Below are 13,887 nucleotides of genomic sequence, written 5' to 3'. Positions count from 1 at the left end.
ATCTACATGTGAAGCGCAGTACATAGCTGCTTCAGAAGCGGCTCATGAAGGAATTTGGATGAAGGAGCTCATCACCGACCTTGGAGTGGTTCCAAGCGCGTCGGGTCGAATGACACTCTTGTGTGATAACACTGGAGCCATTGCCATAGCCAAGGAGCCCAGGTTTCACCGGAAGACCAAGCACATCAAACGCCGCTACAACTCCATCCAGGACCATATCCAGAGTGGAGTGATAGATATTTGTAAAGTACACACGGATCTGAATATTGTAGAGCCTTTAACTAAACCTCTTCCTCGAGAAAAACATGATCAACACCATAATGCTATGGGTGTTCGATACATCACAATGTAACTAGATTATTGACTCTAGTGCAAGTGGGAGACTGTTGGAAATATGTCCTAGAGGCAATACTAAAATGCTTATTACCATATTTCCTTGTTCATGATAATCGTCTATTGTTCATGCTATAATTGTATTAATAGGAAACAGTAATACATGTGTGAATAAATAGATCACAATGTGTCCCTAGCAAGCCTCTAGTTAGCTAGCTCGTTGATTGATAGATGATCATGGTTTCCTGATCATGGGCATTAGATGTCATTGATAACGGGATCACATCATTGGGAGAATGATGTGATGGACAAGACCCAATCCTAAGCATAGCACTAGATCGTATTGTTCGTATGCTAAAGCTTTTCTAATGTGAAGTATCTTTTCCTTCGACCTGAGATTGTGCAACTCCCGGTTACCGTAGGAGTGCTTTGGGTGTATCAAACGTCACAACGTAACTAGGTGACTACAAAGGTGCACTACGGGTACCTGTGAAAGTGTCTGTTGGGTTGGTACGAATCGAGATCGGGATTTGTCACTCCGTGTGACGGAGAGGTATCTCTGGGCCCACTCGGTAGAACATCATCATGAGCTCAATGTTACTAAGGAGTTAGTCACAAGATGACATGCTACGAAACGAGTAAAGAGACTTACCAATAACGAGATTGAACAAGGTATAGGTATACCGACGATCGAATCTCGGGCAAGTTCTATACCAACAGACAAAGGGAATAGTATACGGGATTGATTGAATCCTTGACATCGTGGTTCATCCGATGAGATCATCATGGAACATGTGGGAGCTACCATGGGTATCGTGATCCCGCTGATGGTTATTGGCCGGAGAGCGTCTCGGTCATGTGTGCATGTTTCCCGAACCCGTAGGGTCTACACAATTAAGGTTCGATGACGCTAGGGTTATAGGGAAATGTTATACGAGGTTACCGAAAGTTGTTCAGAGTCTCGGATGAGATCCCGGAAGTCACGAGGAGCTCCGAATGGTTCGGAGGTAAAGATTGATATATAGGATGGATGGTTTTGGACACCGGAAATGTTTCGAGCGTTACCGGTAGCGTACCGGGACCACCAGGACCAGCGGAAATGGTCCCGGGGGTCCACCGAGAAGGGCCACCTTCCCCAAGAGGTAGCATCGGCCGAAAGGTGGTGGGAAACCAGCCCAAAGTGGGCTGGTGCACCTCAAACAAAGGGTCCCAAGGCGCAGGAGGTGGAGAGGGGGGGGGGGAACCCTAGGCACTGGTGGGCCTAAGGCCCACCTAGGGGTGCGCCACCTCCTCCCCCTGCCCTGGCCGCCGCACCTCCCATCTGGGGGAGCTGCCGCACCACCTAGGGTGGGAACCCTAGGGGTGGCACCCCCTCCCCTCCTCCTATAAATAGAGAGGGGTTTGGGGCTATTTTGGGACACAGTTTCTTCTTCCCTCGGTGCAGCCCTGCTCCCCTCCTTCCCCCTCCTCCCATGATGCTTGGCGAAGCTTTGTCGGGAGACCTCGTCTCTCCATCGACACCACGCCGTCGTGCTTCCTGAGATCTTCCCGAACCTCTCCCTCCTCCTTGCTGGATCAAGGTGCGGGAGACGTCACCGGGCTGCACGTGTGTTGAACGCGGAGGTGCCGTGATTCGGCACTAGATTGGAATCTCACCGCGATCTCAATCGCCGCGAGTACGACTTCATCAACCGCGTTCTAGCAACGCTTCCGCTTAGCGATATTCAAAGTTATGAAGATGCACTCACCCCTCTCTCATTGCTGGTCTCTCCATAGGAAGATCTGAATATGTGTAGGAATTTTTTTGAATTTATGCTACGTTACCCAACACCTATCTCTACAGGTTGGATTCATGGGCTGCTCTATGAGTATCATTGAAGGGCCGAACTATAAGATGATGTCGTGTTCAGGATGGAAACTTCTAAAGCCTTGGTGTGTGCTCCAAGTCAAGATGCTAATATTGGCATGCTTATTCCCTGATTTAACCGACCATATGTAATCCTAGGTACCCCTCGTATCTATATAAACTAGAGGGTTTCAGTTCATAGAGAGGACATTGACAGAACCATCATCTAGGGTTTAATTCATCTGATCTCATGGTAGATCGACTCTGTAATATAATATGCTCATCAATATAATCGAGCAAAGCGTAGGGTTTTACCTCTTCGAGAGGGCTCGAACCTGGGTAAATATTGTCCTTGTGTTTCCTGTTACCCATCGATCCAAGATCTATAGCTCGGGACCCCCTACCCGAGATCCGCTGGTTTTGACACCGACATTGGTGCTTTATTGAGAGTTACGCTTTAGGGTCGCCAAAGGATCGATGGATCGCTTAGTTATCAACGACAACATCAATACCGGGGATATCTTCCTCCCCGACCAGATCTTTTTTCGTTTGTCAACATCGTTCTACATACCGATGCCGTCGGTCACCTCCACCAGATTGCCAGCTTCGCCCGAGGGCAGAAGATTGGGTTCAGTGACCTAGAGTACATCGCCGACGCCCGAGGCAATATGGTCCTTATAGGGCTCTCGGCCTCACGCAATGAGCCCGAAAACCCCAAAGATTTAACTTCGGGCGTCCAGCCAGGGCCCGTATCCGGGTCGATTCTTATGTTGGATCTGGCTTTGAGCTCGGATCATATCATAGCGTCTAAATATCAGGGCTCAACCCTGGCCGAACATACTCCTTATGCCAACGCGTCAAAGATTAAATCCGCAAGAATTCAGAAGACTAGTCTGGCTAACCTCTCTCTATTGAACGAGACGGTGACCCGGATCTAGATGATGAACATTACAGATGACCCATCCTCAACCTATGCTCAGATCGGTCTTGACGCGTGCCACGAGGAATTTTACGTTCCACCGACCACCCACTTAGTAGCTACTATCAAAGATTTAACCGATATGCTGGATTATGCCTCTAAGGAGGCCAAGGATCTGGATGAAGATGTCGAGCCCGCTCCCCCTCCCATCGTTGGACGGTGGACACTTCCACCTATGATGTCTATATGGTGGACACCCCTAGAAATAAGGGCGATGGCACCACAGGGAAGGGCGGCGACGACACCCCTAGAGAGAATGGCGACAAGCCCAGCGAGGATCCGCCCAAGCGCCGACGTGAGCGCAAAAGATCCAAGGGGCACAAGGGCAAATAAAGAAACACTGGCACCAGAGAAAGAGATACCCCGGACAATCTGGAAGACCTCGTCAACCCCGTTGCCCCCGAACAATAACTCGATGACTCGAGGGGCACGAGGATCAGGATAATCCCGAGGACCGCAATGACTCTAGAGACAGCAACTACCTCCCTCTCTCCAAGGAGGAGGATAGTCTCGGAGACGAGAATTTCATCGTCCCCGAGGACCCGCTGGATCAAGAGCGGTTCAAGAGGCAGCTTATAGCCACCTCCCAAAGCCTGAAGATGAAACAAAATAAGATCAAAGCCGAACAAGACAACCTTAACGACAGATGGACAAAAGTCCTAGCAACGGAAGAAGGGTACAACAATGAACAACAGGAGCAAAACAAAAGTTATCCGTGCCAATATCTGCTGCCACAATTTGACCATGAGGCCTTTGAGCCCGCAGTCCCCAGATGGACTTAGGACGACTAGCCAGACCTCCCCCCTTGTGGGCGGGACAGGACGACTCGAGAAGTCGGAGATCGACCCGAACACCCCCATAGGAGAAGGAAAAAGCCAATACAACCTGAGGTCCCGCATGACCTATGACACAACTTGAACGCCATAGCAGGTCATATAAGGTCCATCTATGGATCTAAAGGGTACACTCCCACTAGATGGGACGAGTACCAAGCTTGGCTCGACCGAAGCGACAGAGCTCGAGAACAACACCGGGTTCAGATGACAACCGACCTCTAGCGCGACGCAGCTTAAGTCTGGGGTGCCGCTCACCCAATGTGTTTTAGAGATGAGGTGATGCAACATCAATTCCCCAAAGGTTTTAAAACCGCAAACATCGAACAGTACGACGGGACAATGCACCCTCCCGTGTGGATTGAATACTTCCTTCTCCACATTCATATGGCCCTAGGAGATGACCTCCACGCCGTAAAATACTTTCCATTAAAGCTCAAAGGGCCAGCATCGTGAAATATTGTTGAAGCGTTAAATCCTTTGCTCGGGACGCATTGGTATTTATATAAGGATTTCCTTGGCTTACAAGATGATGAGAAGATCATTTAACGATCAATTTACAGAGATAGAAAGAGAGAGAGAGATAAACACGGCAGGGTAGAGAGATAGAAGTTTGAACTACTCTCCTATACAATATATTCTAACACTCACCCTCAATCTAAACCTCTAAGAAACCTTGCCAAGGTTGAGATTGTACTTAAACTCATCCAACCTTCTCATAGTGAGAGGTTTTGTGAAGCCATCAGCAAGTTGATCTCCTGTAGGTATAAACTGAATATCAAGGAGCTTTCGAGCTACTCTTTCTCTTACAAAGTAGAATTCAACTTCAATGTGCTTCGTGTGTGCATGGAAAACAGGATTAGACGAGAGATAGGTTGCACCAATATTATTACACCATAATCTTGCAGCTTGAGGACTCTGAATTCCAAGCTCAGGAAGAAGTGTTTGTATCCACATCACTTCAGCTGTGGCATTTGCCAAAGCTTTATATTCAGCCTCAGTGCTTGACTGTGAAATTGTAGCCTGTTTTCTTTCACTCCATTATACAAGATTTGTACCCAGAAAAACAGCAAAACCACCTGTAGACCGCCTATCATCAGCACATCCTGCCCAATCTACATTTGAATATGCAGTGACAAGCAAAGAAGAGGACTTGGTAATTTGAAGTCCAAGCCCTTTTGTAAACTTGAGATACCTCAAAATTCTTTTTACTGCAGTCCAATGAGTAGTAGTAGGTGCATGAAGATATTGAAATACCTTGTTTACTGAATAAGAAATGTCAGGACGAGTAAGTGTCAAATATTGTAGAGCACCTACAACACTTGTGTAGTTTGTTGCATGTGCCGGTAAAAGAGACTCTCCACACTCAACTGCAAGCTTCTCAGAAGTGGAAATCGGTGTACTCATTGGCTTGCATCTTTCCGACCCCACCGTTTTTAGAATCTCAGCAGTATACTTGTTTTGTGTGAGAAGTATGCCATCTTTTATTTGTTGGACCTCTATGCCAAGAAAATAGTGAAGATCACCCAAATATTTGAACTCCAACTTTAAATCTTTAAGAAGGCAAGTAGTAGCATGTGAACTTGAACTAGCAACAATTATGTCATCAACATAAACAAGGACAAACATAGTGATATTTCTTTGTTGTAAAAGAATAAAGAGGTATTTGCTTTGGAGGGGGTAAACCCAAGCTGTTGTAATTGTATTCTTAACCTGGAAAACCAAGCTCTTGGGGCTTGTTTCAACCCCTACAATGCTTTATCCAGTTTGCAAATATGGTGAGGTTTGCTTTTATCCTCATATCCAGGTGGTTTCCTCATGGACACTACTTCCTCAAGAACACCATGTAGAAATGCGTTTTGAACATCTAGCTGTCGTAAGTTTCATCCTCTAGAAACAACAATAGATAATACAAGTCAAATTGTAGATGGTTTAACAACAGGATTAAAGATGTCTTCATAATCAATTCCAAATCCCTGTTTAAAACCTTTAGCAACCAATCTAGCATTGTATCTATCTATACTTCCATCAACCTTTTTCTTTATCTTATAAACCCACTTACAGTCAATAACATTATTGCCATGTGTAGGTGGTACTAAATGCCAGGTTTTGTTTGTCATGAGTGCATTATATTCACTGTCCATAGCCGTTTTCCAGTCTTTTTTAGCGAGAGCATCATGCAAATTACTCGGTTCACAAGGAGTGGTAAGAAAAGCACGCTTGGTTTTATCATACCTTATTGTGCCAGCAATGTATTTCTTTTCCTTGACAACACCTCATTGAGATATGGTATGCCTTCGAGGGAGAACTTGAATTGGAACCATAGGAACGTCTTGCTGAAGAACATCTTCAGAGGCTGCAGAATCTTCATGATCTTCAGGAACTGCAGGTTCTTCAGAGAGTGTTGCAGAAGATGATTCCTAACTGTCAGCAGACTGTTGCACAGAACTATCCAGCGGTCCAGTCGACTGAACCTGTCTCGCATTCGCTGCATCTCCTTTAGACATAGCAACTGCGGTGGGCTCAGTCATTGTTCGTTGGTTGGACGTCCTTGAGCTGCTGGAACCATGGGGGCTGATGTGCTGATCTGCTTCCGATCTCATGCCATCAGCAGGTTCAGCCTGGAACCGCCTGTCAGGGTCTGGTTGTGCACACATGAAATGACCCGAAGCTGCACATGTATCAACAAGGTTATTGGAATTTCCCATATGATCAAGTTTTTTAGCTCGCCCCCGTGATCAGAAAGAGGAACATAGTTCGGAAGAAGGGCAATTTCAGCATGAAGGAGGGCTCTTGCATTGGGATGAAGCTTGGCAAATGGATAGAGAGTTTCATCACAAACAACATCTCGAGAAATATAGATGCTTCCGGTTGCAATGTCTAGACATTTGTAACCCTTGTGAAGGTTACTATATCCAAGGAAAGCACACTGAGTGGACCGAAATTCAAGCTTATGAGAATTGTATGGACATAAGTTGGGATAACAAGCACACCCAAAATTTTTGAGAGATGCATAGTCTGGTTTCTGATGATAAAGACGCTCTAAGGGAGTAGTATTGCCAATAACTTTACTCGGGAGACGATTAATAAGATATGTGGCAGTAATAAAATCTTCATCCCAATATTTGAGAGGCATGGAAGCATGAGCTAAAAGAGAAAGGCCAACCTCTACAATGTGATGATGTTTGCGCTCAGCAGAGACATTCTGTTGATGCGCATGGTCACAGGAGACATGATGTGCAATGCCAATGTTGCGGAAGAAAGAATTCAATTTTTCATATTCTCATCCCCAGTCACTTTGGACCGATAGAATTTTCCTATTAATATGTCTCTCAACTAGTTTTTGAAACTCTTGAAACACATAGAACACTTCAGATTTATACTTAAGCAAATAAGTCGAGGTGAACTTGTTGTAATCATCAATGAAGATAACATAGTATTTCTTTCTTCCAAAGGAATCTCAGGCATGACCCCATACATCACTAAAAATAAGCTCTAAAGGAGCATGAGACACACTACTTGACTTAGGATAAGGTACTTGGTAACTCTTGGCACATTGACAAGCTTCACAAACAGACTCACTAAGAAAACTATGTGACAATGGAAGGTTGACTTTATGGACTACTTGTTTGACAATAACTGATGAAGGATGTCCTGAAAGTTGATGCCACCGTGCCAAAGATGGCTTGATGGAAGAATAGACTTGACGATTCTTGCGTCTAAGTGCTCCAGATGTGATTGGGTAGAGTCCTCTGATGCATCTACCATGATGAACAAGTTCCCTCGTGACCCGGTCCTTTATGAAAAAGTAAGGAGGGTGAGTTTCAAAGAAAACATTATTATCAGTGGTTAAACAAGACAAAGAGGCAAGCTTTTTGTGAGCTTGAGGGACATGAAGGACATCTTTGAGCATAAGATCACATTTAAGAGTAGGGGAGCTAATCAAAGCTTGATCAATGTGAGAAATAGCCATACCTCCACCACTTCCAGTATGAAATTTTATCATTGCCGAGGTACTTCTCTCGGAGAGCAAGTTGCTCAAGTTCACTGGTTACATGATCTGTGGCACCAGAATCAACGTACCAAACACCATCGCCTCCTTGATCACGCATGGCAACAACAACATGGCGGACATCAGGGACGTAGTCGTCATCGTAGCGGTGCCATTAGTCCATCACTTCATGGTCGGGCTTCTTGCACAGTTGGCAGCGAGGTCGTCCATGAGAAGAAGGGGCACGACGGCTCTTGTTGTTGTTGAAGCCACCACCACCGCTGGTGTTGCCGGAGGATCCACCGTAGCCGCCGCCAGTAGGGCGACCTCCATCACCTGGAGAGGCACCATGGTCACGACTGCCGCCGCGTTGGTGCCCACGACCACGACCACGGCCGCGGTAGGCAGAGTTAGCGGACGATTGGCGAAGATTGGTGCCATGGAGGAGGGTGAGGCGGGCATCAAAACTCAGGAGCTGACTGTATAGATCCTGAACCGTGACAGGCTCCACCCGAGCCGCGAGCGCCGACACGACTGGATTATATTCCAGGTCGAGGCCGGCGACGATCTTGGACATGATCTCCACATCGGAGAGGGCGATGCCGGTACAAGCAACTTCATCTGTAAGAGTTTTAATTTTCCCAAGGTACTCAACCATAGTCATAGTACCTTTTTGCAGATTTGTGAGCTCAATGCGAGTATTGATCGCCTGAGCTTGACTTTGAGCAGCCAACATGGCGTGGATGGCGCGCCACACATCGGCCGGCGTATGGAGCATGACCACCTGGGCAAGGATATCGCGGGAAAGAGACCCCATCAGATACCCATGGAGTTGTTGCTGCTGTGCATACTAGAGGGATCGGGCGAAGTTGGTGACTTGCTCTTCTTTCCCATCCTTGGTGATGGTGATAGTCTCTGGTGGTGTTGGGCTCTTTACGTCGAAGTGGTGCTCCATCTGTGCACCCTTGATTTGGGGTAGCACGATGGCCTTCCATAGCAGGAAGTTTCCCCTCGTGATCTTCTCTTGAAGCGGCGGTCCAAGAGGTGTGGTGGTGGTTATGGAGGAGGAGGCAAAGGTGGATGATGAGGTGGTGGAGAGCGCACCCATGGTGTTGGGAGTTGTGGCGGCCCTCGACATCTTCTCGGCCGCGGAGGGTAGCTAGATGCGATCTCTTTCAATCTATTGAGGAAGAGGCTCTGTTACCACGTGAAATATTATGGAAGCGTTAAACCCTTTGCTCGGGCATCATTGGTATTTATATATGGATTGCCTTGGCTTACAAGATGATGAGAAGATCGGTTAACGATCAGTTTACACAGATAGAAAGAGAGAGAGAGAGATAAACACTACAGGGTAGAGAGATAGAAGTTTGAACTACTCTCATATACAATATATTCTAACAAGCACAACATTTGTCGTGGTTTTTTCACGTCATATGTCCTCGTGACAGGACTTAGGTGTGAGGCCATCGCAACTATGTGGCGGCTTGAGAGGGGTTGGTCGGGATCGAGAGACGTGAGTTTACCCAGGTTTGGCCACTCCGATGGAGGTAAAAGCCTATGTCATGCTTGTGTTTCATTGATGAAGGTGATGATCTCGATTATAAGGGTGCGAAATCGCTACCTCTAATCTCGAGGGTGTCTAATCTGTCTATCTTTAATGACTTGAACTTGTCCCTCTTGGGGCGCCTTACCCCTCCTTATATAGGTGGAAGGGGTAGGTTTACATGTAGAGTCCTACTAGGAGTAGGTTTAGGACTAGTCTCTCTTGAATCCTAATCCGGGTCTTGTTTCCTTCTCGGGAGAGTCTTTCCTCTTCTTGGGCCTTCTCTTGTGAGTTGGCCCTCCTAGCTTCTCTATGAGTCGCCTTATGCCGGGGGAGAACGCCGGGCCTTGGGCCTTCAGTCTTGTCATTCGTATGACCCATCTACCGGGTCACCAGTGAGTCGTCAAGCTCGGCTGGGTCACCAGTGAGTCTCCAAGCTCGATCGGGTCGCCAGTCCCAGCCGGGTCATATATCACACCGGGTTACACCGCAGGGTATATCCCCGACACCATTGGTTGAACAACCTCCGCGAGAACTCCATTTGGAGCTGGGAAGAGCTCGAGGATGTCTTCCGAGCAAACTTTCAAGGCACGTATGTCCGACCCCCGGATGTCGATGACTTGAGCCACATCGTTCAACGATCCGGCGAGTCAGCTCGAAATTTTTGGAACCGATTCTTGCCTAAGAAGAACCAAATATTTGACTCTTCGGATGCCGAGGCAATAGCCTCTTTCAGAAACAATATGCGAGATGAGTGGCTAGCTCGACAGCTCGGCGATGACAAGTCGAGGACAATGTCGGCCCTCACCTCACTTATGACCCGCTTTTGTGCGGGTGAGGACAGTTGGTTAGCTCATTGCAACAACACTCCCGGAGACCCCGACACTTCTAAAGTTTGGGATGGCAATGGGAAACCACGACACAACAAGAACAAGCATCAACACAATGTCGGCAATGCAAAGGACATGAGAGTAAATGCCAGATTCAGTAATTCAAATCCGGACCATAGAAGAAACCTTCTAAAGGAAATCGGGATGGACCTACTGCACTGGACAAAATCATGGATATGCCCTACCAGATCTACAACACCCAAGACAAGCCCGCCACCCACACCAACCGTAACTATTGGGTGATCAAATAAGCAGGAAAACTCGCAGCCGAAGAACGGGGCAAGAGACCTTGTAGCATGGACGATGACGAGCCTTGCAAGTCGAACAATGCAGGCCAGAAGCAATTCCCTCCCGAGGTAAAAGTTGTAAACATGATCTATGTCATACACATTCCAAAGAAGGAGATGAAGTGTGCGCTTCGGGACATTCACGCCATAGAGCCCGTAGCCCTGAAGTTTAACCTATGGTTGGCATGCCCGATCACCTTCGACCACATGTACCACCCGACCAATATTCGTCATGGAGGGTTGGTGACCCTGGTACTTGACCCCATTGTTGATGGGTACCACGTAACTATAGTCCTCATGGCCGAAGGCAGTAGCCTCAATCTTATTTACTCAGATGCGGTGAGGAAAATGGGTATCGATACGTCAAGGATCAAACCCAAGCAACACCACCTTTAAAGGAATAATCCCACGCGTTAAGGCCTGCTGCTCGGGCACCATAACTTTGGAAGCACTGTTTGGCTCGCCCGACAACTTCTGCGGCGAGGACTAGATCTTCGACATCGTCCCTTTTTGAAGTGGCTATCACACACTTCTCGGTCGTACAATGTTCGCTCGATTTAATGACATCCCCCACTACGCATATCTAAAGCTTAAGATGATGGGACCCAAGGGTGTCATCACTGTCAATGGCAACACTCAGCGCTCATTCAAACTGAGGAGCACACAAGGGCTCTGGCAGCCGAAGTCTAGGTCGGCAGTGAGGCTCCGAAGTCCTAGTCCGCCGTCAAGGCACGAGAGGTGACCACACAAGCCCGAACCCTATTTCCATTCCCAGAGTCTTCCCACACTCAACATAAATAGGGATACGCTTCCCACAACATGGCCTCGCTATCCACAAAGTATGCTCCTCGGAAGCACAATTTCACGCTCAAAATACCATGGGTAGCTATGGGAACAAACTATAAAGGGACCAAGTATTCACCTCAACCGAGCTATGGTTAATCACATCTTCGAACAATAGTAGGTACCATCTAGGACCTACCCAGCTTGAAGCTAACATACTACAACAACTTCTCAAGACCCTCTTTCAACGAGGTCTGCCCGCCACCCCAGTGGAGAACAAAGGTGCAGATGTGCAGCAGGGCACCGTAAGGACGTCAAACCACTCGTAAATGCCCTACGTAACTCTTTTCTCTGCAAGTTTATTTTTAATATGAAGTATTTGTAACATTTGCTTGGGCAGTTTGGATTGTATGGATAGACGTCACGAGTTCATTGGAAATAAAGACCAAATTTTATGGTCCCATGGGAGTCATTTATGTTGCATAGTTTTTTCCCGCACTTCGACACCGAGACAAGCTAGTTCGATACATATTTTACTCATATGGGGTTGGCTAATCGACCAGGGGCTCGACCATAAAGCTCACCCCAAGCATCACTCCGAAACTATTTTTTACCCTATGTGCTTGGCGTCTTGGATATTGCGTTATATGCATTGGTTTCGAATTATGTCTTGGGTCAATAGTTGGGTTGTCCGACTCCTTTGTTTACCCTCTTACATTCCGCATGTTTGGCTAAAAGGGTAAAGGGAGAACCAGTGCGATTGTACTTCTAGCTCACCTGGTTAAGTACCTCAGTGGAGAAAGCTGAAAACTGACTGTCTTAATAAACGCGAACCAGTCTGCGATCCAAGGACAAGTGTTAAACTAAAAATCGATGGAGGTTACGCCATGTTATACGAAGGGTTTGTATTTATACAAACCAAGTGATAATGGTTTCAACCTCGGCATACCCGAACATCACAGAACACTGGGGGCTAGTAACTAGTCCCCGCAGTCAAGCTCCTATGGCAAAGAGAAAGAAAAAAAATCCACAAAGTCTAATTGCCTCGTTTCCCTTACACACTACTGCCTTCTGGTACCGAGACGTCGGCTAAGGGTCAAAGTGTGGAGGTTGAAATACCCCTTGTAGCATCTACAAGGGGGTTGAAGCTGACGACTGGTAACTTTCAGTTTAAAACGGCCACACATGAGTCAAAATAAACAAAACAAAGCATGATATACCATGCATAGAAACAACATTATAAAGCACAAGAGTTTAACTATAATAAAAATACATGATAGTATGCTCACTCATAGATTACATCTTTTGGGCATAGCGCCTCTATCACTCGAGCACCATCCTTATGATGGGGAAGTACTGCTCGGGAAGCCGATGCTCCTTCCTGGGAGGCAGGGGTCCGGTGGCCATCTCGGTCGGCTTTATCCTCGGATAGTGCACCATGGTATTTGCAAAGTCGATATGAGCTCCCTCGATGCATACATAGCGCTTCTAGATGTCAATATGGGGCGCGGCGTCACACAACTTCTGCACCAAGCTGAAGTAGCTGCTCGGTAGTGGCTCTGAAGGCCAAAACCTGATGCACAGGTCCTTCATGGCCGGCTCCGCCATCCAATGCAACTCCATCAACTGCTTCATCTGATCAGTGAGGAGGAGAGCGTGCTCGGGGGCTTGAAACTATGACTAGAACAGCCTTAGCCCGACATCCCCATCCCAGGACGCAAAGTGCCTTCCCGCATCCGCCACACTCCTCGGAAGATCCGCAAAAGCGCCTCGGCAATGGCACACTTGTGTGGGTAATGTGAACCCGTTACCATCGAAGACACATTGCAGTAAGTATCGCTTACCATCCACAATAAGCTTGAGTTGGCAGAGCTCCTTCTGTTAGCTCGAGTAGGGGGTCCGAGCTGTGGATCCAAGGTCGATGGGTAACAAGAGATGATGAAGAAAGTGTTTTACCCATGTTCAGGCTCTCTTGATGGAGGTAAAACCCTACGTCCTGATCTTGTTGCTATTGATGGAATAGTACAGAGTACAGAGTTGATCTACTGCGAGATCGATTTTGTGGTCTAAACCCTAATCGTAATGAGTTTGATCTATCCTACGAGTTATGACCCCCTGGCTTATATAGACGTTCGGGGTGTTAGGTTCACACAAAACCGGTTAAAACAGAGAAGGAATATGCCGATGCCTATATCTCCTTCGATTATACACCAAGTCTTCAAAATAATCCATCTGGAATCCAACACTTCTGTCAATGGTCGAACAGGCCACAGAGTCTGGCCCATATGGACAGGTAGGCGGCCCAAGGACCCCCTAGTCCCGGACTCCCTTAGTAGCCCCCGAACTAGCCTCTAATACCATAGTTTAGGTTCACCACTTCATGGTTTTTCGTTCTTCGA

General features: G+C 47.1%; 1 non-coding gene across 1 annotated transcript; it reads right to left on the bottom strand.

Moving 5' to 3' along the window:
- Positions 1–8,441: 8,441 nt before the first annotated feature.
- On the bottom strand, positions 8,442–8,580 carry LOC123414444. Its single transcript, XR_006614412.1, has one exon. It is a non-coding gene; the product is annotated as a small nucleolar RNA Z247 (small nucleolar RNA).
- Between the last annotated feature and the right edge of the window lie 5,307 nt (positions 8,581–13,887).

The sequence above is a fragment of the Hordeum vulgare genome, chromosome 7H (genome assembly GCF_904849725.1).
Source record: "Hordeum vulgare subsp. vulgare chromosome 7H, MorexV3_pseudomolecules_assembly, whole genome shotgun sequence".
NCBI lineage: Eukaryota > Viridiplantae > Streptophyta > Magnoliopsida > Poales > Poaceae > Hordeum > Hordeum vulgare.
Note: the sequence above shows the minus strand (reverse complement) of the source record. Positions and strands in the feature narration are given on the sequence as shown.